Source organism: Amblyomma maculatum, chromosome 2, assembly GCF_055883805.1.
Source record: "Amblyomma maculatum isolate TAMU_Amacu chromosome 2, ASM5588380v1, whole genome shotgun sequence".
In the NCBI taxonomy this organism is placed as follows: domain Eukaryota; kingdom Metazoa; phylum Arthropoda; class Arachnida; order Ixodida; family Ixodidae; genus Amblyomma; species Amblyomma maculatum.
In genome coordinates, this window is record NC_139345.1 from 7,662,955 (window position 1) to 7,688,645 (window position 25,691).

The 25,691-nt window shown below is 47.3% G+C and overlaps 1 protein-coding gene across 2 annotated transcripts in view; it reads right to left on the reverse strand.

Annotated features, from left to right (window-relative positions):
• LOC146197888 (uncharacterized) overlaps nt 1-25,691 on the reverse strand; it is a 278,363-nt gene that overhangs the window by 19,407 nt on the left and 233,265 nt on the right. The gene's annotated exons all lie outside the window — the stretch shown is intronic.

Genomic DNA, 25,691 nt, shown 5'->3' on the forward strand with positions numbered 1-25,691 from the left:
GGTTGTGGAATAAATTAGCGCCTATAATGATATATACTAGAAATGCCCTAATTGTTGGCGAACGAGAGCAAGTCGTTAGGGATCTAAGAAAGCGCGTGGCCGACTTTCGCAGTGGCACGCCGCCACCTCTGTCCTCCTTTTGGCGCAACTGCTGGAATGGGAAAGCGTACCGCCCCGTTTTGAAGCATAACAGGTCGAGAAAAAAATTCTGTGGAACCCTTAAAAGGGAGCTTGACTGCGTATGCGTGGCCCATGGAGTAGTGCGTTTGACTAGGCATCACTGGAAGGTTCATTCTTATTGCACCTTTCCACCTCAAATGAGTAGCCGAGGTATCATCTCCTCCCACCTTTCTGGTATGTTCAAGTAAATTATTTCCTTTTAACAAGAAAAGAAGGAGCCAGGACTAAAAGCTGTGAAAACAGCTTGAAAGGGTCCTGGTCCCTTTCCAAAGTTGCAACAGCAGCAGAGACTGGAGAAAAATCAATTGACAATTTATTAACGAAACACGTCTGCACAAAACAAAAAGGGGGAAACTATACACTATTCCTCGGAACTAAGGTGTACATACAGCACAAAATACAAGGAGAAAAAGTAGGGAAGCACTACTGTTACATGGGAGAATACTACACTTGGAAGCAGCAACAAATATGCAAAATAACAGAGTTTCAAATTCATAACAGTTGTTCGCGACAATAACGGCTAATTTCGTGGTTACATTCGCAAACTGGATTCAATCCAGTAGAATGTAACGTATTCAACAATGTGGGTATGGTATTGGCCTCGAGATCGAGCAGAGTCGCCACCTTGCGGTTCAGCGGCAAAACCTAGTCAGTGTGGATGCGTTTTCGCGTCGCGTGCCAGCCCGCAGCGCGCGCGCATGCGGCGTGTACAGGAGTGTTTTTGTTTCGCGGTTCCTGTGAGATTTTGCTTACTTATATGCCTCTTGCAAAATAAATATGAACAGTCTATAACCCCACTCTTCAGTAAAAAAATATATACTTGTCCGTATCGAGCATGTCATGCTTGGATAAGGACATCATCTATCGCGGTCTTCGGCGCTTGAGATCCTTTAACATGCAATGTCTCAAACGATGTGGTACTGTCGTTACCGCCGTGTCAAAGCAAAACAGGTCGCTGCCGTCAATAAAAGTTAATGCAAACGCTCAGAAATCGCATATTCCCGTTTCTGTTTGGAATACCGCAGCTACTAAAACATATGCCACCACAGACTGCTTCATATAGCAGAATGCAGTTTGAACAGGCCACTCTATGCCTGATAAGCCTTCTGTATGGACGACAGAGTTGTGTGAGTACTTTTTTTTTTTTTTTTTTTGCTTTTAAACCTATGTCACGGTGTCTCAATGGTAAGGGCGCTTGACTGCTGATTTCGAGAACGGGCGATCCAATCACAACCGTTCCGAAAGGCGCTCCTCTGCTGTGGGATTTGACTGCACAATAAACAATCCCACGTGGTAAATGTGGTGTTAATAATGAAAAAAAAAAGAAAAAACGACACCAAAATCAGCCTCTGCAATCATCCGTCATAGCCGATGCTGCTTTCATGCGTTAAACACGGGCCAATATGCATTTCTTTTTTTTTTTTTTTTTTTTTTTTTTTGTTGAAGGCTTCTGTGCATCCGTAAAAGTTTTAGTGAGCACATTTTGCTTTAGAGAAATGCTCGAATGTTTGGGAAACATATTCCCTGCACCTAATTGTTACCCTAAATATTACATAATACACCTAGATTAATGTACTTTACTGGTAGCCTATTATAATCATTATAATTCCTTTTCGTCCAAGTGCTGTCTTCCGAGCAAACTCTTCATTTCTGACAAGGGGAGTAAAACAGCTTCATGCGGGCTTAAATATCAGTGTTTAGTTCGGGAATAAATACATCTTTATAATCGCATGATAAGATGACCTCCATTTCTTTCGAAATAGTTTTATATCCGGCATCTGTTTTGGAAGCAACCCTAATATTTTACTTCGCATAGGATTTAATCACTGCTAAATAATTAGTGATAAAGAAATTTTCAGCCTGTAAAATTGCTTCCCAGAACATGACAGTGCCCATGCGCAGTTTATATTAACGATGTCTTCGCAGCGAGTAATTCGTAGCTTGCACTTTAACGTTACTGAAAATTAATCGCTGATTATTGTAAATTCTGTCAAGTGTGTAAAAGTTCTCTCACACGGTGAAATTTATTGGCGTTGCAAAACAAAATAATTACACTAATAATTTACCGTTATATATTAACATCACACACATCAGAAATCCCTTATACTTTCCTCGGTTTCAGGAAATCATTTACAGTTAGTGGCACATGCATTAATACACTATCACATTTTATCACAGTAGCCGCAAAAAGCATCTCGGCAAATTCAATCCACTCAGCGCTGTACACGTGAACAATGATCTTTCCTGTGCGGTGAGGTTTCCTGTATAGTGTCGGCGTGGTCTCATTTTTGGGGAATGCTTGTGCGTGGTTGTCTGGGCCAGAGTTAATGTGCACTCAGTCTAAAGCAACCCGCCATGCAGTGCGCTGCCAGTGCTACATTTAACCTGCTTAATCCTCGAGTCAAGTTCGATATAATGAACCAGGCTTTCTCAATTCAATCTAAAGTACTGCAGGTATCTGCGTGGGCTTGACACTAAATTCGCCGGTCTCACTCGCATGAGACACGCGCAAACAAAGCTGTCATTAGGCAGGCCCAAGCATTAGGCGCGTAAGCGTGGTACAGCGCAAGAAACGTGCAAAGTAAATCTAGAAGTTCGGTAGTTGCGTGCTTTGTTTTCCTAAAATCCGCTCTTCTTCTGCTGCATTGGCGATATCCTTGGATTTTTTCCTGCAATATTGAAGAAATACTGCAGAAGAAACATTTTCATCGACAACAAACCCGCCGTAAACTCGGAAGTAGACGTACGCAGCGTGCGTTTCTGCGAGCGCCGCCGGCTGCCGATCCACATTACCGGAGTGACGGTGGCGCCACCTCTAGGTCGATCTCGCGGCGAATAGTACAATGAATGTGTATATGAGTACGTGCGAGGTACTGGAACAAGGTACTTTGCTTTCGTGATTGTCTATTACTAAGGATTTAAATCTGCAAGTGAAATGGTAGCATGCAATTAGATTTGATGCAAAATTTATTAATCAGTAATCAAATAATTGCAACACCGAAAGCAGACCATACCTCGAAGAAACTCTTTGTTGGGATGGAAATAGGTTACACCAGCGATACATAGAACTGTTTTTTTTTTTTTTGCAATAAATTTAATTTTGATAAATGGGTTACTCCTGTGGTGCACCAAACTAGGGTACAGTACTGGAAAAGGGACAATACAAAAGCATTATATACTAGCAGTTTGATTTGAGGGGGCAGAAGATACCTTATTCAAGTGATTATGCCAACAGAGGACGATACTTTAGATCAAAGATTATCAATATGATCATTCCAAGTTAGGTGTTTTGAAAATACTACTACGAGGACTTGGATAGAATCTGCTGGTTCAATTTGCTCAATTCCTAGTCGTATGCTTATGTTACCAGATAATTACTTCCCTTTTTGAGAGTAGCCCACTGCCCTTGTTTTGTTTGTGAGGGCCTCGTTAAGTCGTATAAAGCATGCCGCCAGCGTCATGCCTGTGATTGATCGCACACAAATCTAACGCCGGTTTTCTCAGTAACGGAAGCTTTTTAACGCTGTCGCGTTCAGATAAGTTAAAAGGGAATGACGCGAAAAAGCCAATGGCTCCTGTTTGCCGGCTCCCCTTGCGGTTTCTCGTGCAAGTACATGTTATTTTTGCAGGCTTAATTACCTAACATGTACCTATAATGTCTTTAGCATACAGTCCTGAGCTACTACGTCATCCCGCTATCGGCCGTAAGCGACCAGCGACATGATAGAAATATAACCACGCACACGGACATGCCTCCAAGGTCTTGGAGTATAGGGGGTATTCACATGACGTCACAGCTGACGTCAGTATGCAGCCGACGCCATCTTTGCGTCCTGTTCTGACTAGTACTAGTACGGGGCGGCGGTTAGCTTAAGCTGTTCGTGCGTGTCCGTTTGCTCTGTCACTCTGCCTCATGCCAGCACCGTTGTATGAAAACTCAATCGGTATCATGAGTGACAGTTCGATTTATCTGCAAAGTGGGCGCGATGCGGACAGAGACCTGTACGAAGCAAAACTTTGGTACCAACCCGTGTGCAGTCGATATGCGCAACTGCACGGTAAGCGTCGGCCTGTGCCCACGCATAAATATGTGCGACATTCATGAATTCCTTGTCCATACAGACGAGCTTCATCACAAGAAACCAATCGCAAGCCTACTGACCACTCGAAGAACGCAACTACGTTACAAGCGGCTGGGTTAAGAGCCGCGGTTGAAGCAGACGAACTCGCTCTTTGTGCAATTACGTGCGTGCCGTCCAACGTTTATACCAACTAAACCGCTGAGTTTTTGTAGCTTGATATTCTGCATAGAAATGGCGTTTAGTAGCCAGTATCTTTTATACAAAACTTGTTTGGTGTACTTGCCTCAATCGATCAGAAGAAGTCGGATGTTTGCATCGTCTGTGGCGGTAAGGAAGCAAAAGAAACCGCTGCGACACGCCACAGCGATGACACCGGTAGCGCCACCTCGTTGCCTGCGCGCTCGAAATAACTTTTTGCAACAAAACTCTTGAAATACAGCGCAGTTTTGGCCAAGCTAAACTTGATTTGTTATTAGAAATAAATTTGTTTATAAAGTTCTTCAAACCTTCTGCAAAACAACTCTACCCGCCTACGTTCCTTCGCCGAATCTGCATGCGGTCTGCTTTGACTAGCAGCCGACACAGATGATGCGAACATCCTACTTCTTCTGATCGAATGAGGCAAGTACGGCAACACAAAGTTTAGCGAGTCCTCTTTGAAGGATTTTATTGCAACAAAACACGACAAGGAGGTGTTGGCGGCGCACTGAATGCATGCGCATGACTGCAAGCGATACATTGCCGCGCTGCTCTTTTACCGGGAATGTGTCTTCCGAGTGCGTGAAGAACAGTCGTGCACAGATAGTGACAAGAGCTGGCTGCTAGGGCACATCCGGAATATTCCAGTACAGCCCATTTTGACATACATTTCTCATCTTACATGCTAATTGTGCGGTTGTGCCGTGCCCGCCATACGTGGCGTCGCATCTCGGGGAAGTGTCTCGTTCGGGTGGAGTTGTTCGTGTGTACTTCCGGAACCTTAAAATGCCGAGGTCTTTCGCGCAGCTCTTCAGCTTCCGTTGTTTACACTGTGGACGCGTCTATTACAGTTTACGATAGCTCAATAAATAACATATAGCTGCGGATGCCACTGCTTGTAGAACCGCACGACAGCAATTGATATGTACGTTCGTCCGGTTCGTTCAGTGGACACAAAAATGGCCGACTGCGCCTCAATTACCCACAATACACAGCGCACAGCGCGTCAGTGAATATCCCATATAGTAGCTGACTCAGCATTCAAGAGCCCGGGAAGGTTATTTCTATCCTAACCTCCCACCTCACATGACCAAACCCAGTTGACAGTTCGTCTTAACTATGCGACAGCATGTGGTACCGTGACGTCACACGACCTATCAAATAATCAGTGCCCGGCCATGCCACCTGCCAACTACAACCTGCCATGGCAAAGCCCGTGATTTCTCACTCACAACGCTAACGCAGGATCTTCTGCAAACCCAGTCTGTCAACTCTGCTGCGTGAAAAGGTGACGCAGAAATTAACTAAAGAAATAAAGGATGTGCGAGGTAGGTGGATAGTTGTACGGTGAGGGATAACCACGAAACATGAACTATGGGATCAGTAAAACAAGTGGAGCCACAGGGTGGAGATTAGAGACTGATAAGATGCTTTTTGTTTTGTTTTGTTGGAGGGGGATGGGGACAAGTAAAGCAGGAAAGATCTGTCGGGAACAAGAGAATCATGACTCATCGTCGACACGGCGGAGAAGAACAATTGAATGATATCGGAGACGACGACAAGGCTTCGGTGGATTAGCACAAAGAGAAAGAAAAGAGATGAAAGAAGGACAACGGGCGAGAGTGAGGCAGAGAAATAGCTCCGCGCTGATGCGCGTCCCCCAGCAAACAAGACAAGCACAAAAGCGACCGCGGGACGACCGCCCGTAATCGCTTCCGACGCCAACGACGTCGCCGCAGCCTTCCGCGTCTAAAGTTACGGCATCCGCAAAGCGAAGCGCGCGCGGCAGGAAGCAAGCAGCACACAGGCACTGCCTGCTGCAACACCATCTCCCTCCCTGCGCTGATATTAAATTCCGTTTTTACTTATCCCCTCGCTCATGCTTACTTTATTTTCTTATCACATGTATGAAAAAGCGTCATACGCGCGTCTCGTCCGCAAAATGCGTTGGCTCTTCCGTCTCCTCCTTCCGCGCTTTTTCTCACACGTATCATTGCTTCCTTTTTTTTTAATTTTTTTTCTTTAGCTGTTCGGAGAGCACGCCGCAACACGACGCGTTTCCCGAGGTGACGCTTAAGCCAAGACTGGTTGAAGGCGCACAGATTTATTCTGCGTGGCATCGCGAGCCCCGATGACTGTGCTACCGCGCAGAATGTACGCGCCCAGATACCGCTCCCTCCTGCCATTCTGCCTACGCGACGCGTTAAAATGGCCTGGACAAGCGATGGCTATCTTCAATCCCGGTGACGAGCTGAACGAAACAATAAAGCTAGCGCGGACGCTTGTCTTGTGACAACAGCACAGATGGCCGCTGTTTTATATAATACGCGCACTATACTCGTTCGTATCACGTTTCAATATCTGAGCCTAATTTTTTCTGGCGCTAAGTAGACAGGAGTTTCGCCTCCGGGCCAGATCGCAGCAAAGCGAGATGATGCGAGGAGCGACGCTTATGCCCCCCCCCCCCCCCCTCTCTCCTCCTCCTCATTTTCTTTTTTTTCCATCGAGCGCTCCTCTGCTGTGTTTCATAATTCGGTATCATTGCAATGCGGTGCTCACGTGAACGGTGTTGGCCGATCGCCCGCGGTTACGTCGTTACAGGGTCCGTTTCGCTCGGTGACGATAATTTTCGCTGGTTTTGCTACCCTTTCCCAATCACCGCCGGAAGCAATACAGTGTCAAAGTGTGATCATTTTTTTTTTTTCGGCAGTAAGTCCAGCCCCGGGATGTATTTCTCACCAAGCGTGACGTTTTGCAAAATCTTCGAAGCCTGGCGCCCTTTCCTTTTCAGCAAGCATTTATTTCTCTTGTCTTTCTTTTTTGCACGTAGCATGAACCTCTTCATCGCTATACCCATTCTGCAGAGCGCAACTTGCGATATGTTATTTTCCCCAATGACTAATAAAAAGGCAGAAGAAAAGAAGTGATACAGCGCTGGGTCAGTTCGCTGGGCTTTTCCTGGTGCGAATTGATTTCGCTCAGAGGAATAAAATTGCATCGAAATTCGCGGCATGTGAGTGGACGACCCGTTTCACTAGCGCAGAAAGCTCCATCGTCAACGCACCTCGTCTGTGAAAACCTGGTAGGCAGGTGTACTGCAATACTATTCAGATGTCGAGTGACGCAAAGGTAGTACCACCCTCACACGGCATTGCAGAAAGACCGTCTGATTCAAAAAAGGCGCTTATTTTCATCATATCATTTACTTCCTCGATACAAGTACTGCCAGCAGCTTCTCGCGTGGCGTAATTTCGTTCTTTCAACGGTAGGATCCCGCAACTTCTTTCTCCTCACTGGTTGTCTCCCGGCGATTTCGACAGTTATTGCTGCCGAGAGGTGTATCTGAATGCAATCTAAAAGTAACTCACTGAAGGCAGGAAATCTGCCATACCATCACCGCCTGGATCTGTTCGCGGCTGGTTTTGCGGCCCTTACGAATCAAAGTATCACAATGCAACCCAAACGGAAACGCACCTCAGGAAAGATGTAATTTATTTGAATGTTGTGAACTGTAAAAAAATTCAGCAAAAAAAAATGCACTCCGAGGATTCGAACAGATGTTTCAGTGCGGAGATAAGTAGGGCGAATCCATTGGGCCACAGAAACTTTTTTTTTTGTTTATTTCCTGACCGAGGACGTACACAAAAAAGACACATGTGACATCAATAACATGACATAATAAAAGATCAAGCATTGACTTAAAGCTTGAGGGATTTTTAATACGACAACTTCAGCTTGGGCCACAGAAACGACGAGAATGGCGGGCTTTAAATGCGCTCTTAATTTCGACAATATTTCCGCCATTTGTAGCCACGTGACGCTGCGCAAAGGACCCTACCATTGAGAAAATGGAATCGCGCTCTCGCATGAGGAAACGCAGATTTTGTTCGCCGCCTTGGGGAGCGCGGGCACTAAGCGCTCTTTCACCTTTTCTACCGTCTCGAGATTTGAGCACAAAAGATAATCGCCTACATTTACAACAGGTATTAAAACAATCCTATAGGTATGACGGTTTCTTTTTTTTTTCTTTTTTTTTTTTTTTTTTTCAATATTTGGTGATTGTTTTCTCCACTGGACGGCGCTGCCGTCGCATGTTTTCGAAGGTCGGTTCTTCGGGCTCAAAGTGTCTCGGACAGGTGCGCCTTCGCCTCCAAAGAAAGCCCTTAGGTAAAGGTGCGGCACTTCTGCTTATTGCGCGCTTTACAACATAAGGACTCGATTCTCAAATGGCCAGTAAGCAGCCTCATTAAAGCAGATATGAAAGCAAACCAGACGTATGACAAGCGGCCTCAATATGATGAAATGAAGAGTGAACTTGACGAAAGACGATACTCAGAAACTGAGAAGCCAAATATTGTGCTCAGCTAGCGATCCTTTATTTGTTTTGATGCAAAATAATATCCGCCTCACTGCGGAACATGGAAGCGCGCATAAACTTAAGGCTTTCTCTTTGCGAGGGTGAACAACTTTCCCGCGGGAAGTCATCCGAGATTTATGATCTGCGTTCCACTCACTGCCCCGACCAGAGGCACCGAGTGAAACATTTCCAGGCCCGAGATGAAGGAAAAATCGAACTTCGGGCGGACATACCCGCGGGATTACTGCCTTACGAGAAGAGGAGACGGAGCAGGCAGGAGTGGAGGAGGGAAAAAAACCATTTTGAATTCAGAAACCGCACGCCGGCGGACCGTTCAGAGACATCGGCCACTCCGCGTTGCGTCCCCCCTTTTTCCACCGAAGTCATGGCCAACCACGCGTAACGAATAGAAGTCTATATTTCACGCCCGCCCACACCGCGTGCCTCCGCATCGAGAATTCGTATTTAGTATGCGTTCTTGATCCCGGTACGAGCTCTGCTGCTAGATTTTCCTTTTTTCGAATGTCTCGTAGCGGACACGCAGGAAAGTATAACATTCATAAAAGGAAAATACTAAAAGAAACATCGCGTGGGTCATGGTTGGATAAAAGAAAATAACTATTACAATTATAAAAAAAAAGTGGCGAAAAGAGCACGCGCGTTCGACTTGTAAATAAAATGGCGCCAAGACGCCATATATTGGTCGTGTTTACGCTACGCGGTGGCATACCTTCGCGTTCGTTGCGAGCGCCTTCATGCTTGCGAGCGCTGGAAAGAAACGCAGCGGTGAAGGGCTTCGTATAGTGTACCTATAGCAACAAACAGACGAACGTGCTGAGAGGTACTACGCGCTTGCGGCCCGCCAAGCGCCGGTAAAGTTCGTTCCGGGGGAAAAAAATAACAATGAAGAAGAAATAAAAGAAATGGAGGCAGTTTGGGGCAGCGCAACGAGAGAGGGACATGATTTATGAAACGACTCCTCTCAGAAAGGCGCTAACTGTCGGCTTTATTGGCTTCCGAGAACTTGTGTTTTCGAGCAGAGAACTATTACACGCGCCGTGCGACGGCCGCAGCGAAAAATAGAACGAAACAAAAGGCGAGCCGCAAACTCTAAGAACAAAAGGCGGCAGCGCTATACAATTTACCAGGTTTCGCACATGCACGCCGCGCGAGTCTGGTGGCCGTGAAAGAAGCGAAAGGATCACTCGAGCGCCGGCGGTGTAATCAAGATTAAAATCACGTAGTAGCGTTGCACGTACCTGCGACGACAAGAGAAAAAAACATGGAATGCGGCCTCGTAATCGGCCTTATATTTCACACCGCTTTCTTGTTCTGCGCTGCGCCTTACGCTCTCCGCTGCAATGTAGCGCTGCCGCGCTGAGGCGTGTGGAATGAAAGAAAAGTCTTTCAGTGACGGCCAAGGCGTGGCCCGTCTACGTGATGCTGCTGCTGCTGCTTCTGGAAGAACCTGATGCTTAATCAAGCCCTTGACGACGACCATAACTTCGTAATTTTTACCCGCATTTCCTCGTTCAAACTCACGGTGGGACCATACACTCCTATACCTTTAAACTCTCCCGGACGATGCCATAAACGCCGACGTTTTTAGAACGATGATCACGCGGGGATAGCTGCTGTTTAAACGAAGGCAAAGCTTGAACATAGCTATACGAGTAAAAGGTATCTCAAGCATGGTTTTTTATGCTTTAGAAGGTTTGTACACGGCTTACGGTTTAATTAAGGAACGCTCAAGTCGTCGCCTAAAGAGTTAACTCGACAAAGCTTTTAACACCACCTTTTCATTCCGCATTATTTACATACATTGTTTGTTTAGGTTGGTTTTTAAGGATAGAAGGCGCGGCACCTATCTTTTCGGTGGACGCCTACACTCAACGTTATATCTGGGTCATTCGGTCCCAGTGAGGCGAAATCTGAAGTTGAAGGCCGAGCAGTAGAACCTACGCTCTGCAAGCAAGCTTCGGTTTGATGTTGTCGTGCATGCACGCTAAATAACCGAAATAGCGTGCGGTATAGTTTGCCTCTTGAACGTGGATTGGGCCAGAGACACGAGGCGGGATTCTATTGAAGACGCAGCCACATCGGTTTGTATGGTAATGAAGAGGCGGACACACTGGCCACGAAAGCCCTCTACGAAGGGATTCGGCGCACTTCCACTCTTTGCATCGCATATCATCAACACAGCCGTTTTGGTCACCAATCTGCGTAGGAGGCATGGGAGTGCGTTGAAACGATCTGCTTTGCATAGTATTGCTCCACGTAACAAGTACTGCATTGTGGTCGTGTCTGCTACAGAGCCGCTCACGAAGGTCGCAGCTGCCGTGATTTCAGAGAGAAACAACGTCGACGCGCGTGTTGACCAGCAGAGGCTCATTGCGACATTGCAGTGCAATTCGGACGTTACGATCAGTCAGAGAGTAGCCTCCAACATCGGCTTCACCTGAATGTCACTTATATTTAGTTTTGTTGCCAACGCGTGCTGTCGTTAAAAGACAGAAAATGGTGCTGATGTGAGTGCCTACTATATATGGCCTGCAGGAAGGAAGAAGATACGTAGGCGCCCTGTTTAGAAAAAATATCTAACGTGACGTCGACAGGCGAATATGAGGGTGTATTGCGAGGGCTTTGCTGAGTCTTAGTTCACACCAAACTTAGCTGACATGAAGCCGTGTTCACGAAATCATTGTCAAAAATTAGATCAGGGAGAAACGCTGCAGAAAGTGATGTCTGAATCGCTGTAACTTTACATACACTATATTAACAAGCTAATTCTTCGGGCGCCTGCCATAATGGTCGTGGCACCGTTGGTGTTGCTGGCCGCGGAAAAGTAACGACTCGCAGCAGCAACGCGTGAATGGCCTACAAAAAGTGGCGCCAAAAGATAAGGCCTCAAAACAACAAAACGAAAATCAATGAAACAGACGAGCAAACCAGGAAGTATGCTTCCAGGAAAATAAAACTAAAAATGGCAAATTATAATCAGAACACGCCACACACTACCCTTCTTCCGCAAGCAAGATCGATTTCGGGCTGCTGACACAAGGGGAAGGAAAGCCCGAGGTAAGGAGTGCCGAGATTGCTTAAAAGAACATTATTTAAAACCTAAAACGCATCGTAAGTACACTCATAGGCTTCGAAAACATTATCTATCTTGGCCAGTGTATAAATAGAGTGGAGAGCTGGGCCAGTTGGTACATATTGGTAAGGATTTGGTAAGGGTATATATGAATGTCTGTTTCTTAGCAATAAACTCAATTGTTAGTCCAGCGTTGTGTTGTGTGCTTCTCTCTTTGTCTGCGTCTTTCCGCTGGTTTCAATCCTTACTACCCAGTGTATGATTGCCGGCAATAAAGTGGATGTCTGTTAACCGGCGGCGAAATCCCTAACCGGTTGGCAAGTAGTACTCGTTTGTGACTGTCCAGTTAACGTACGCCAGCGAGTCACGAAAAACAAAGATGACATAGCCACCACGCCGGTGATTATAAACAGTTCATATATGAATGAATGAAAAAAGAAAAAAAAAGACAAAACAAAAAAGAAGCAAGACTATACCTTTATATGCTTTATACCTCTCTAGTAATCGCGGCGATGTGAGCTCTTCAAGCTCAGTAATATAAGGTTTGACTTGGTTAATAGGATTAAAACGTTTCAAACCGACTCGGGCTATAAGGGACGCTGTAACACAGGGTTCCAGTAATTACGACCGCGTGAAGTCCTTTAACGTCTAATGGCATTACACAGTATATGAGCTCCTTGCGTTTAGCCTCTATCGAAACGCAGTCGCCGCCGCCGGTATCACATCAGTGTCGCCTGGCTCAGCAGTCGAGTGCTCTAACTAATGAGCCACCTCGACGGATCAGAGTAACGTAATCTTCCGGCTACGGAACAGCCGTCTTCAGGCCGAATGCGCAGGTCATCTTGCAGTATATTCATGTTTTAAAATTTGGCACTGGAACGCAATGTTCAATGTGATGAACTGAAGCAACCACATTTCGTTCCCGTCTCCAGCACAAAATAATAAACTGTGCAGAGAACAACGCTGCACACGCGAGCTTGGTTCTTATGAAGAAGCGCAAAAAAAAAGAAAAAAAAAAGTTAATCCAGTTCACTTTTTTTTTTTTTTTGCTCACTCTTTTTCGCTCCTTCCTTTCTCGGGCTGCGCGACTTTACTAGAAGATGTCCCTTCTCAAGAACTTTCAGCACTCAAGTGAAACTCATCGGACTCAACAATGCGTTCTGGCGGTTACTGATTGCCACGGGTACGGCATTAAAGCTGCGAACAAAAAAAATAAAAAACCACCGTCATTTTTAAGGCATCCTTTCGGCTAGCAGTAGTAGCAGGAAATTAGTAACTTTTAGAAATCGATGCACAACGGCAATAACTACGTAAAGTCAAATGCCCAGCCACGCGACCGACTGCTCGAGTAAAGCAGTCGCAAACGTTCCCCGACAAATTCACGTGCGGGTGTTGGTACCACACGACAGCACGCACTGTTTCAATTCCAGCGTTAGTGACTATAACGGGGAGTTGGAGCGCTGGCAAAACGTCTCAATAGTTCCAACATGTTCCTCTGATTGTCCAGCGAAAGAACTTCACCGAAAACGAGTAAAATAATATTTTTTAATGAACCTTATAAAAAAAAAAAAAAAAAAAGCCAAGACGAACACAAATGGTCGACGTCAGAAAAGAGTATGCGGCGGCAGCCCCTATCTCGGCGCCGTTCAATGGGGCGCACACCGACAGACTCCTGCCTCCCTATTCGCCAGGGCAAACATCCGCAGGTAATTGCGGCACTATACAGCAGCAGTATACGCTTTTGTTCGCGTCTCGAAACGAGTTAGCTAAAACTATGAGCGCTTCTATTTCCGCCCACGTACTCTCCTCCATCGCTGCACCGCTGGGGTGAAAGGAAAAGGATATAGGGAAGCAGAGCAAGCGGTGCTGAAAGCTTACCAGTGTTTGCCTTTCATTATACCTGCGCTCAACGTGGTATTTTCTCTCTTTCACATCCCCTTTTTGCCCCCGTAGGAAAGACTTACAAGCGAGTCGTTAGCCCCGAGTTTCGCGGGCGCGCTCAAAGTCAAAAGACAAACAGGTAAGACGGCACAGGCCGCCGTCGCCTAGACGCCATGCCGAGCGTGTTCCCAGTGGAAACGAGCCCGTTCCAAACGACGGATAAAGAAACAAGATTGAAAAGGAAACTAATGCGAGACCGGCAACTTGGTGCAACAACGGCAAGGAACGGTTGCAGCAGAGGGAAGAGAGGGAGAGGCTGCGCATAAAAGCTCGGAAGGCGCGCTTTTCACCGGTGAAAAGCGGCGGGCCGATCAGCTTTCGTTCATTAGCCCGAATTAAGAGCAGGCAATCCCTTCAACGAACCTGCGAGCCCAAAAGGAAGAAGCGGGCCAAAGACGCACACGGAGCGACGGAGAGAACGATGGGAGAAGGCTGAGGTGGAAGGGGAGACCAAATGGAAACCTAAGCTCTAGCTAATGGCGGCCAAGAGTGAGCTAGCGCACGCTAACGCTGCCTTCAGCCAGACCATGAGAGCCCCGCCCGAACTGCTTACAGGCGGCTGCAGCTGTGCGAAGCGCCGAGAGTTGAAGGAACCCTCAGTCCGAGCCCGCTTGTGCGCTTCGCTACGCCTCGGGCCCGGCTCGTGAGCCCTGGTTCACTTACTCGGCGTCTCAATGGCTGCGACCTGGCTTCTTTTCATTGACATTTACCTAGTGCATCTTGAAAACGCCGCCGCAACGGAGCACAGTACCAAACTGGCCGGGTACAGGCAGTTCCGAGTTGAAATAAAGTTCGATAAATGTGGCCGAGCTTCGCTAGTAGGAAGGAGATCCTGATGTATACCCATTCAACCTATGCACGAAATCTTCCATGCTGCTGACGTTGAGGTTCCTCGGAATGGCGCATATCGATGCATTTGTGGCCAGGATTCGGTGTCGAGCCTCAAAAAGTGCGGGAATGCCAATTTACTGACCATATATGGAAAGATGATAAGAAAAGTGGAAGTAATGTGGATCGAATTGGAAAGAATAGCTTCTTTCGCGTGCTGCCTAACCGTTGCACAGAAAGACTCACAGCGTTTACATGTTTGCCGCTAAGAAGCCTTAACGCTAACGAAAAAGCAATTTTTTTTAATTGGCCGGCCCGCCTTTTTTCTGCGGCGATTGATTAAACCGATCTTTTTTTTTTTTTTTTTTTTTGGCCCTTGGTGCGAATATTTTTGATGGCAATCTTGTATCCAGGGAGGCATCGTGTTATTGCAAAGTTTGAAGCAAAACAACCAAGTGAGAGGCAGGCTTCCAAGCAAAATCGGGCATTATCTAAGTAAGCTGCTCCCAGTCCGAACATCCGCTGCCAATTTAGAGTAGGCAATCACGGCGAATGGGGGAGGAAGAGAGAGACCAAGCAACGTCCTGTAAGCCCCATGGTGGACAGTAGCAGAGTGGAAAACAAACAGAATGGTAGAAACGAGAGTGAGAAAACGCGTAATGCAAAGTTTAAGTCAGCGCTTCTGCTGCCCGTGTTTCACTGCGTTATTGACTACCGTGAATCAGTATCAACTTACCCAACTTTCTTCGCTAATCCCACATATCTGCTTCAGAGAAGAAAATGAAAAAGAATTCCACCTTTTCCTTACCACTGCCTTGCCTTCTTTTTTTTTCTTTTTTTTTTATTTGAACTAGCCAAAAACCGCCAACCTCCGTTTAGCAATGCGGTAAAGTAAAACAAGCACTGTCTCCTATGGTAAAGCGAAGAGATATAGCACTGCCAAAAGACGGAGAAAGAAACAAGAATGAAAAGGACACTAACGCGAGACCGGCAGCTTGGTGCCACTACTAGGCAGAGAAGAAGCGACGGAGACTGGAGCCAAAACATGCAGGAGCAGCCGGAGAAACTTGCGCCCGACGAGAAATAAACAAAGGGGTCGTTGACCAACTCTGCTAAAGCACGAAAAAAAAAAGAGACAAAAGGGAGAGACGAAGAACTCATCGAAACGCGCCGAAGCCCGAGCAGTTCAGGAACAGCATATAAAAGACACAACCAGCTTTGCCAGTTTGGTAGTGCCATGGACTACTGAACAATAAAGCAAGCGCAAGCTGTGTGTGTGCGTTTTTTTGCGCGCGGGGGGGGGGGGGGGGGGGGGGGGGCGGGGGGAGTAAAAAGTCTCGAGAACCACAACGCTTGTAACAACATAATGAAGTCGGGGAATGGTTACAAGTAAAGTGGGAAGCATCCGACCAACTTCCGTAGCCAGAGAGGGGCGATACCCATGGGACCCCGCGGCCGTTTATCCAAATCACGTTAGGCTGAAATTAAGTTGTCCGCCGCCGCTGCGCCCATGTATGGGCGGAAGGGGCAACGCTCTCGCTTTGCATTTGCTATTCACAAACTCCGCCTAAGGCCCACGGGGAAAAGCGGGCTGGAGTCTAACGCAGCGGACCTTTCTTACGTTACCGGTTTATTTTTTATTTATTCTTTGCTCGTTTACTTTTGTGATCCATACAGGCGGATGAACAAGTGGGAGGCTTTTGAAAGGCGCATGAAAGATGCATCCCTAGATGTACGGCGATGAATCGCGACCTTACAACCGGCTTGAGTATTTTCTTGAAAGAAGAGCTAGTATAGCGATGTTTGTTCCTTACATTCCCAGGTGATTAAGTTCGGTGTTTGTTTAGTAGACGGATTGCCGCATCCACCATGGCGTCCAGAAGTTGAGAAAACAAATCTGGCCCGCGGAAAATGTCGGCACTAGATGACTATTAATGAAGTCAAACCGATTTATCTTAGAGGACGCGTTCGCCGGCGACCGAAGGTTGTGTTGCTGGGAACGTTTTTGTTTCATGCCTCACATAAAACGCCAACATACTTTGTACAGTGAAAACAAAAAAAAACAAAAAAAAACGTTTAACTATAACCGCTATGTGCCAAAGAAAACCTACCGCTTTGAAGGCGAACGTGCAATTCCGTTCAGCCCTTAACAGGTCTGTTCTGCCCTTTGTAAGAGCCAAAATTAAAGAAGCCCAAATAGTAAACCGCGTCAACACCCATGTATAAAAGCAGCTTCCAAGTTATGTAGATCAGGCAGTTTGCTTGTTATATAAATTCCAAGCAGTCACCGAGCGCGAAAGAAAATATGCATGCGTTTTGTAGCTTTCTAACGGACAGTGAGAGCAGTAAGTAGCGTTCGAAAGTTGGAGCCCTTTTTAAACCTGACTTTTAAATGAGAGAGGGGGGATAAATACAGAGGGGGATACAGCGCATCAGTAACACTACTAAAACGGAGAAGACGAACGCGAACACAGGCACTGACTAACAAGGCTGTTCACAGACTTGATGTGCTTTATATAGCCACCAGTTTCAAGGAATACAATGGAAAACAACAAACAATAATTAACTCACGCACCAGTATCAAGATTATGTTGTTGCTCCATTTCCTTCTCTCTAATCTTTAGCAAGCTCATGGGCGTTCGCGCTCGCTGAGATGCATGGACTGCGTACTGACACATTTAGAAGCTGATGTTTTTAAGCGTCCACGAACACGTTAAAGATGGAGGAAAGGCCTCGATTAACGAGATAATCTTGCCACGGTTGCATGAGTTGTTGTTTGCAGTTGCTTTTTCTTGCATTGTCTTGAGACTAGTGGCTATAGAAGCCAATTCAAGTCGATAAACAGCGTTGTGCCTGTGTATGCGTGCCTCCATCGATGTTGTCTGTGTTACTACGGCACCGTATTCCTCTGCATCTGGAACCAACAAGCCAGCCACTGCGTATTAAGCAAGGCCAATAATTTTTGGAGATTCGTGCAACAACCACACAGAAGGAACTTTTCAGGCACTTGTATCGTGATTTGCGGCAGCCAAAACACACGTCAAAGGGTGCGTCATGAGGTGCAAAGGGGTCGCCCCGAAACCTGACGTCACATCTATGCTATTTCTGTCTGCGTCATCTCCCGAAGTATGATCAGCCCTGTTATAGCTGCACCGTCATCCCAACTACTGGATTAATCGGCGAACTCCCTAAGCACTGCATGTACTCGTACAGCAGCTTGCAGAACGTTTACGCTAATGGTAACAAACAGGGCACCAAAATATAGACCCAACAAGCCTCTTCTCACCTCCCACCCCACCCCATTCCACTATAATCTCAATATACACTGCTACGGCCAATCATTTAATTCTACTGACTATCTTCTATGCGGTCCGAACATGGCTCAGTCACCTTTACCGGAGTTCCTCGGCAGCTCCATGGAGCCCGTATAAAAAGACCGACGATGACGCGTTTATGAGTGGTGGGTCGGCTGCTCCCAAGACATGTGCTTCTCCCGCATGTCTGTCGTAGCTTCAGCTTAGCGACCGCTTCGCGAGAAGACTGAACCGGCGACGACGACCGAGGAGCCAGCCCATCCGGACAGTTGATAAACACGGGTGGCTCGCTCCTTCGCGAGCGCGTCCAGCGGAGGCAGGCAGCCGAATGCCGCGCGCTTCGGCGTTTATAAATACACGGCGCCGTGGCATAAAGAGTCCCCGATCGGCTCGGTCGACCAGGGAGCAGATGCCGGAGATGCGTTCGTGACGCTGGCCAGATGCGCGCGCCGCGCTACACCGTATAAGCATGCACGCGGATAGCTGCGCTCTGTTGCCAGAAAAAAAGAAGTCGGGTATATAGTGCAACGAAGCCTCCTACTGGATATCTCTCCGTAGCTTAAAGGAGTGGCGCTTGCGTAAAACTGCTACCCAGGTGGTCAGACATAAAGAACTTGACTTACGCGAAGTCGGCCAATGTAGTCTGTCAAAAATTTAAGAGCCCAGCAGGGTCTGCTTTTAAGCCGTGTGCCACTTCTTTTGCATTCATGGCAGCATTTGCCAGTTGTGAGGGTGGTACAAAAAACCTTCCCTTATATAGATCTGGAACACTGGCAATGCATTACGAGCCACACGGCATGAACTCAACGTCCTGAAGGCTAACGCAGCAGGCTCGCTTAGAAAGGCTGACGTAACATTACTCATGTGCAGTCTTTGCTAAAACTTTAGAGCCCATGAGGTTCGCATGACGTCGCCCTGAAGAGCGAACCTCACGGGCTCTTAACTTTTGTTAAGGACAGTGTATGAGTCATGCTGCGTCAGTTTCGCTAAGCGAGCCTGCTTCGTCACCCTTAAGAGCGACGAGTTCATACAACTCATAGCTGTCTGAATCACAAATCTGTATAGAAAACAACATGAACTGATGGGCACACTGACCACACAGCGCTGACTAACAAAGGAAGTTTATTCAGGAAGCCATTGCTTATAAAGGCGCCAGCGACATTGAAAAAAAAAAAAAAAGACGCAGCAGATATTCCTCTGAACAAGCACATTTTGAATAACGTAAGGTGAACTACGTATACAAAACAAAATTCCTGTTCTTTCATCAAGATAGTTACAGAAGGGGTGCTTACACATCTCTGACCTAACTTCATGATCTCAGATTCCTCGATAACTTTTCTAGTCAGCTTATCTTTGTGTTTATCCACAATTCTGATGTTTTCATACACTGGCAGGCAAGAACGATCACGGCAGTGAACTCCGATGTACAGGGCGGAATTCTTGAGATCGGGTTTGTGCTCCCTCAGTCTATCATTCAAATAGCGACCAGTTTGGCCAACATAGGATCCAACACAACTCAATTTCACTTCATGCTTTTTCGTACAGACGGGTCCAGCTTGACTTTTCGGGACCATTTGCACGTGCGCACATTCTTCTCAATTTCACAGCAGCTGAAAACACAACACCTACAGCAGCTCTCTTTTCAATTTTTTTGAAATTACGGGAGATAACATGAACGTAAGGTATCACATACACATTCTTCTCACTGCTACTGCGGTTGACTGCGGAGCCAGATTTCAACTTTTTCTACAACCCCACCTCTACTGCTGCTAAAATGTTAAGTGGGTATACTGCAGTAATTAGCCTCTCAACCTGACCGTGAAAATTGCTGACAGTCCTGTGGGTGCATGATTTCTTCGTAACCTTACAGAAACAACTAAGACGCAACTCCCCTGTTTTACAAGCTTTTAATGAGAGGAACTGTAAAGAACAATGGCTTTTTACTTCTGAGTTCAAAGGACCAGCACACATGTGGCACGTGAAAATGTCGTAGTTCCTCTTCCCTTCTTTTCCTTACTGATACTGAAGTGTATATACCTGTATATGCTCCGGAACCGAAATAAACGTCAGTTGATAGTAGCGCTTGTCCTGTCCTCACCTCGTCCTTAGTCGTTTTTTTTTTTTTTGCGCTTTCCTTTTTGTGACAATGTCAAGTCAAGGAATGTTTAGGCGCGAGCCTTTAATGGCTCATGCTCGCGGATCACGTGTGTCCATCCGTCCGTAACGCTTTCGTTACGTGGGAGGCGGTAGCTGGCAGCTGACATGGCCGAGCACTAACTGGACGTAGGGCTTCCTGACATTAAGTTTGGCAGGCAGGGTGATATCAGAATCAGCCTGCCGAGACCCTTGTATTCACGTTATCCCTAGGCTACGCAGGCAGGCTCATACGGCTCGGTTAAAGAGAGGCTTTATACACTGGTTGGTAGAGAAATAGGTGCCGTAGTGGAGGGCTTCGCCCCCCCCCCCCCCCCCCTCGCGCCTCATCGCAGTTTAGTCATCTAAAGCACCCCCTAGAATTCTTAAGCAGTCATCAATAGGTACTTCATGTGCGGCTTCAAGAGGCGCAAGAACTTCCGAGTAGAACATTAATGTTAACGTACTCAACGCCATCTGAATCGCAATGACCGTCTCGGATGTTTTCTTCTTCGTGTACCTAACACCTATTCTCCCCATTTGCTCCTGGCCATTTTCCTGTCGGTGTCGTTCGCGACCCTGCCACAGCGCCTATGTGCAATGACAGTTCCGAGCCAGCAGCACTAAAGCGCAGGCGGAGACAAAGCTACAAGCACAGCCATCAAATATGAAGCAATGGGAGAAAGAAATGCCCACGCTTGCAACATGCTAAGCACAGCTTTTGCATGCCGGCCCTCCGTGAACAGTTCAGCTCCGCCGGCAACAAAATGACGTCCGAGCGAGTGTGCTTTCAAAGGCGTTCGCAGTAAACGCGGCCCGCTGCTCTCCCTTCACGCAACAAAACCCGCCCGCAAACAAGCGTTGTACTGGTGATTTCGAATCACGAGAGAAAGACCAGCTGAATGATAGACGCGACGTGACAGCAATGCTGTAAAGGATTTACAGTTGTTAATCCGCTTTCGCGTAGTTGAAGTTGAGAATGTCGCAAGCGCGTACGTGTGGCCGACAAAAACGTACGTGTAGGCGAAAAAGCAAAGAAAGGTTTTCACAATATTCGAAGCAAGCCTTGCGAGTTGCCTTGCCCCTTCATTTTTTTCCTTCCTACTATAATTCGCCCTTCGTACCCTGACGGGGCCGAAAGGCTATGCAAGTGTCCACAAGCTGCAACTAGATGCCCAGCACATCCAGCCTTATACAACGCTTTGCAGAGCGTAAGTCTAGTTCACTTTATAGGCTCCTGTTACGACCAAGCATCCGCAATTGCGCGCTCTATTGTTCGCCTGTGGGCATGGATAAGTTTTGTGAATATGTGGTGATGGTCCAATGGCTCTAAGTGAGCCTGTTTCCAGGAATCCTGTTTTGTAAGCATGTTTTGCTTTGTGGACAACCTGCAAATGCCAAATTGACCCTGTCAAGAGAACGTCTGGAAAAACACAAAGAAACGTCCCCCTGCGGGAAATAGCAGGAAGTGCTTTCTTTCTTTTGTCCACCCTTCCAGTCGAGAAGTGCTATCCTCCAGTGATGAATGCCTCCTACCCAAAGGAGACGACAGAGTGACATGTCCGCTGACGTGCAGGACAAGAAAGGAGCATGACTCATACGGCCATTAAGTGATTTCCCGGGAATGCAGGAAAGATTTGCAATTGTCGAAAAGGGACCATGTTGGGAGCCCTATGCGGCGCCACGTGCACTCGGGTTTCTGAGAAGTAAAACCCCTTGTCAGAACCAGCTTGTGGTTTCTTTGCTGAAGAATAGAAATGTACCTCCTCTCCTCGCCGTTCCCAAGCTTTTCCCGCCAACAAGTGATCACGCCCAACGAATGAATGCCGGACCAGTCAGTGCTTCAGACCATCAGTGCAGTGAAGTGTTCGATTGGATGCCGATACCTGAGGGGCGTGCCCTGGATTTGGTTGGTCAGCATCTTCAGAGAGGGGCTGGACATAGGGGGTTTTTAAGGACGCTGCAGAGCACGAAATGTCGCTCTGGGCCCTGGGTAAACGGCTCATCCAGTCGCTTCTCGCTATGAACTCTTAACGCTTGTCATTTTGCTGATGTGCCCTTCCTTTTCATGTAAATATTCTTGTAAATACGTTTTCTCAAAGTGCCAGTAAACCTGCTTGTACATATTTTACCAACTTCGAAGATTCAGTCCTTCTTCAACCCGAGTCTCTGCACGCTACCAAGTGAAGGCCGGGTCGACGTAGCCCCAGGCACAACAACTGGTGATCAGCGGTAGGATCTGGATCTACAAGCCCCAACACTGGTGACCAGCGTTGGGATCTGAATCTACAAGCCACAACATCTGATGACTGGAGGTGGGATCTGAATCTACAAGCCACAACATCTGGTGATTGGAGGTGGATCTGAAGCTACAAGCCACAACATCTGGTGATCGGAGGTGGCATCTCAAGCAACAAGCAGGCGCAACAATCGGCCAACAAGAGGGCAGCTCGGAACATCGATCGCATGTGTGGGTGAGTGCTTGGCTTTTCTTCTGATGTGGACCAGGTTCTAGAACAGGGTTAGATTTTAAGAACTGGTAAAAAGTGTTGAAACGCCTTTAGGTTTGGTAGTTTGCACTGTTGTTTTGGAAGTAGCCGACACTCGGAGCGATCATGGACCTACAAAAGCTGCAGAAACCGGAACTGTTGCTATTGTGTGAGGAATTGGGAATTAATACAAGTGGTTTGGCACGAAAACCCTTGATTATAAAGGCAATCACTGATCTGGGAACCGATGATGAGGAGCTCAGTGAAGCATGGAACCTCATCGGGCAAAAAAAGGAACAGCTCAGACAGCAGAAAGAGGAAAGGGAGCGCGAACGTCAGAGGGAAAAAGAGGAAAGGGAGCGCGAACGTCAGAGGGAAAAAGAGGAAAGGGAGCACGAACGTGAGAAGCTTGAAAGAGAAGCAAAAAAGCTGGACCAAGAAATTGAGCTCCGGAAATTAGAACTAGAGTTGAGCAAGAGGTCGGGCGATTGTCCCCAGCTAGCGGTACCTCGTCTCAACAAGGAGGCAGATTTCAAGATGTCAAAGTACATGCAGCCATATGTGATATCAGGGGATATCGGTCTGTATCTGGCTAACTTTGAGCGAACCTGCGAAAAACTGTCCTTCCAGCGAGACACTTGGTCTCAGAGATTATTGACGGTTCTGCCCAGCGAGGCAGCGGAGGTTGTCGCGCGGCTAAGCAAGGAGGACGCGGACAACTACGAGAAGGTCAAAGCTTGCCTTCTGAGAAAGTATAGGCTTAGCGCCGAGGCGTTCAGACAACGTTTTCGGAACGCTACTAAGTCCAGGGACGAGAGTTACCCTGAATTCCTGTACAATTTAAGAGTAAATTTGGGCGAGTGGCTAAAGAGCACAGATTCCTACAGTGATAGGGACGCTGTAGTCGAGCGAATTCTTTTGGAACAGTTTTATAACTGCCTCCCAGAAAAAGAAAGAAATTGGTTACAGGACCGAGGCGAAATTAAGTCGGCAACTGAAGCTGCCGAACTTATTGAGGAGTATGCTTCGCGCCGACAATTCAGCAACCCAGCAGTGGATAGGCCCCGCAATCCCAAGTTCAGTGTGAAAAACCGTCAGGAAAGGCACTTTGCTAGAGTTGGAAACGAAGAAATGAAGGTTTCTTCAGGCAAATTCCCTAGAAAGGACGGCAGTGAGAAAAGTGGGGAAGTGACCAACGTGCAGAACACAAAGAATAAGCTTGAGGCTAGGAAGCCGCTCACATGCTTTAGGTGTAATGAGCAGGGTCACATTGCCGTCAACTGCCGGAAAGAAAAGATTGCTTTCTCGTATGTCAGGGACTGCGATGAAAATATGCAGCTTTTAGAACCCTACCTGCATGACCTAGTAGTCAACGGGAAGCCTTGCAAGGTACTGCGCGATTCGGCCGCAACGATGGATGTTGTCCATCCGGCGTATGTATCGCCTTCCGACTATACAGGACAGTGTGCATGGATCCGACAGGTAGTTGAGGAACAGAGTGTGTGCTTGCCGATCGCGAACGTGGTCATCGAGGGCCCTTTCGGCGAATTAACAACCGAGGCTGCCGTTTCAGGAAAGCTTCCTAAGTGCTATCCGTATTTGTTCTCCAACAAATCGGACATGCTACTGCGAAAGAGGGGCATCCTGTTCGGAGACAGAGTTGTGCAAGCCTTAACACGTTCAAGGGCGCGAGAACTAGCTACACTGCTCATACCAGAAAATTCCACAGCGGAAGAAACGGCAGTTAAAACAGTGGTCGATGTGGAAGATAGCAGGTCAGAAAACTTTGAGAGCGAGGCATCTCAGATATGTCAACTTGAAAGTGAGCTTGATGAGACGCGGAATGAGGACGTTCTTGAGAGTAACCTCTTGCCGCCAGTGTCTAGTAATCTCACGAGACTTTTAAGTGGAACCCGAGAGGACTTAGCTATAGAGCAAGCCAATGATCCCAAGATACAGGAGATAAGGGAGCGCCACCGCGCCACTAAGACAGCAAACAATATTTCTTTCGAGATGAGAAAGGGAGTGCTGTATCGCTTATTCAAGGATAAGCGCGGAGTAGAGCGGGACCAATTAGTTGTTCCCCAAAAGTACCGCGGAGACTTACTGCGACTTTCCCATGGCAGCTCGTGGTCATGTCACCTTGGAATAAAGAAAACAAAGCAGAGGCTGTTGCAAGAATACTATTGGCCTGGATGTTTTAAGGACACGGAAAATTTTGTACGGTCATGCGACACGTGCCAGCGGGTTGGAAAGGCGCAAGATAAGTGGAAAGCGCCGATGGTGTTAGTACCAATCATTACCGAGCCGTTTCACCGGTTAGTAATAGATGTAGTTGGGCCACTTCCTGTGACAGAGTCAGGGTACCGTTATATCCTCACTATGTTATGCCCAGCCACAAAGTTTCCAGAGGCTGTTCCGCTGCGCGAGGTGACGTCCGAGAGTGTAGTGGATTCGCTGCTGTCAGTGTTTGCACGAGTTGGATTCCCTTCCGAGGTCCAAAGTGATCAGGGTAGCGTTTTCACGAGTGTCCTCACCACCTCATTTCTCGAGCGATGCGGCATTAAGGTAGTGCATAGCTCGATCCATCATCCGCAGAGCAACAGCGTAGAAAGATGGCACTCTGTTCTCAAACGAGTCCTGAGGGGACTGTGCTATGAAAACAAGCGCGAATGGGATACCTGCCTGCCTGCAGCGCTTTTCGCTTTGCGGTCAGTGCCGCACGAATCCACTGGATTTAGCCCAGCCGAGTTGGTGTACGGAAGGTCACTGCGCTCACCTTTGCGAATGGTGCGCGAAGCCTGGGAGGGGCGCGGAGAAGACCCAACAGTAGTAGAATTCATTCTGAACCTCTTGAATCGCTTACATAACACTAAGGAACTCGTTGAGGCCAGCATGAAGTCAGCCCAGGCTCGTTCCAAGGTGTACTATGATAAGACAGCCCGTCAAAGGACGTTTTGTATCGGGGACCAGGTGATGTTGCTGAGAAGTTCAAGGCAGAATAAGCTCGAAGTACAGTGGGAAGGACCGGCTGAAGTCGTTGCAAAGCTTTCTAACACTAACTACGCAGTGAAA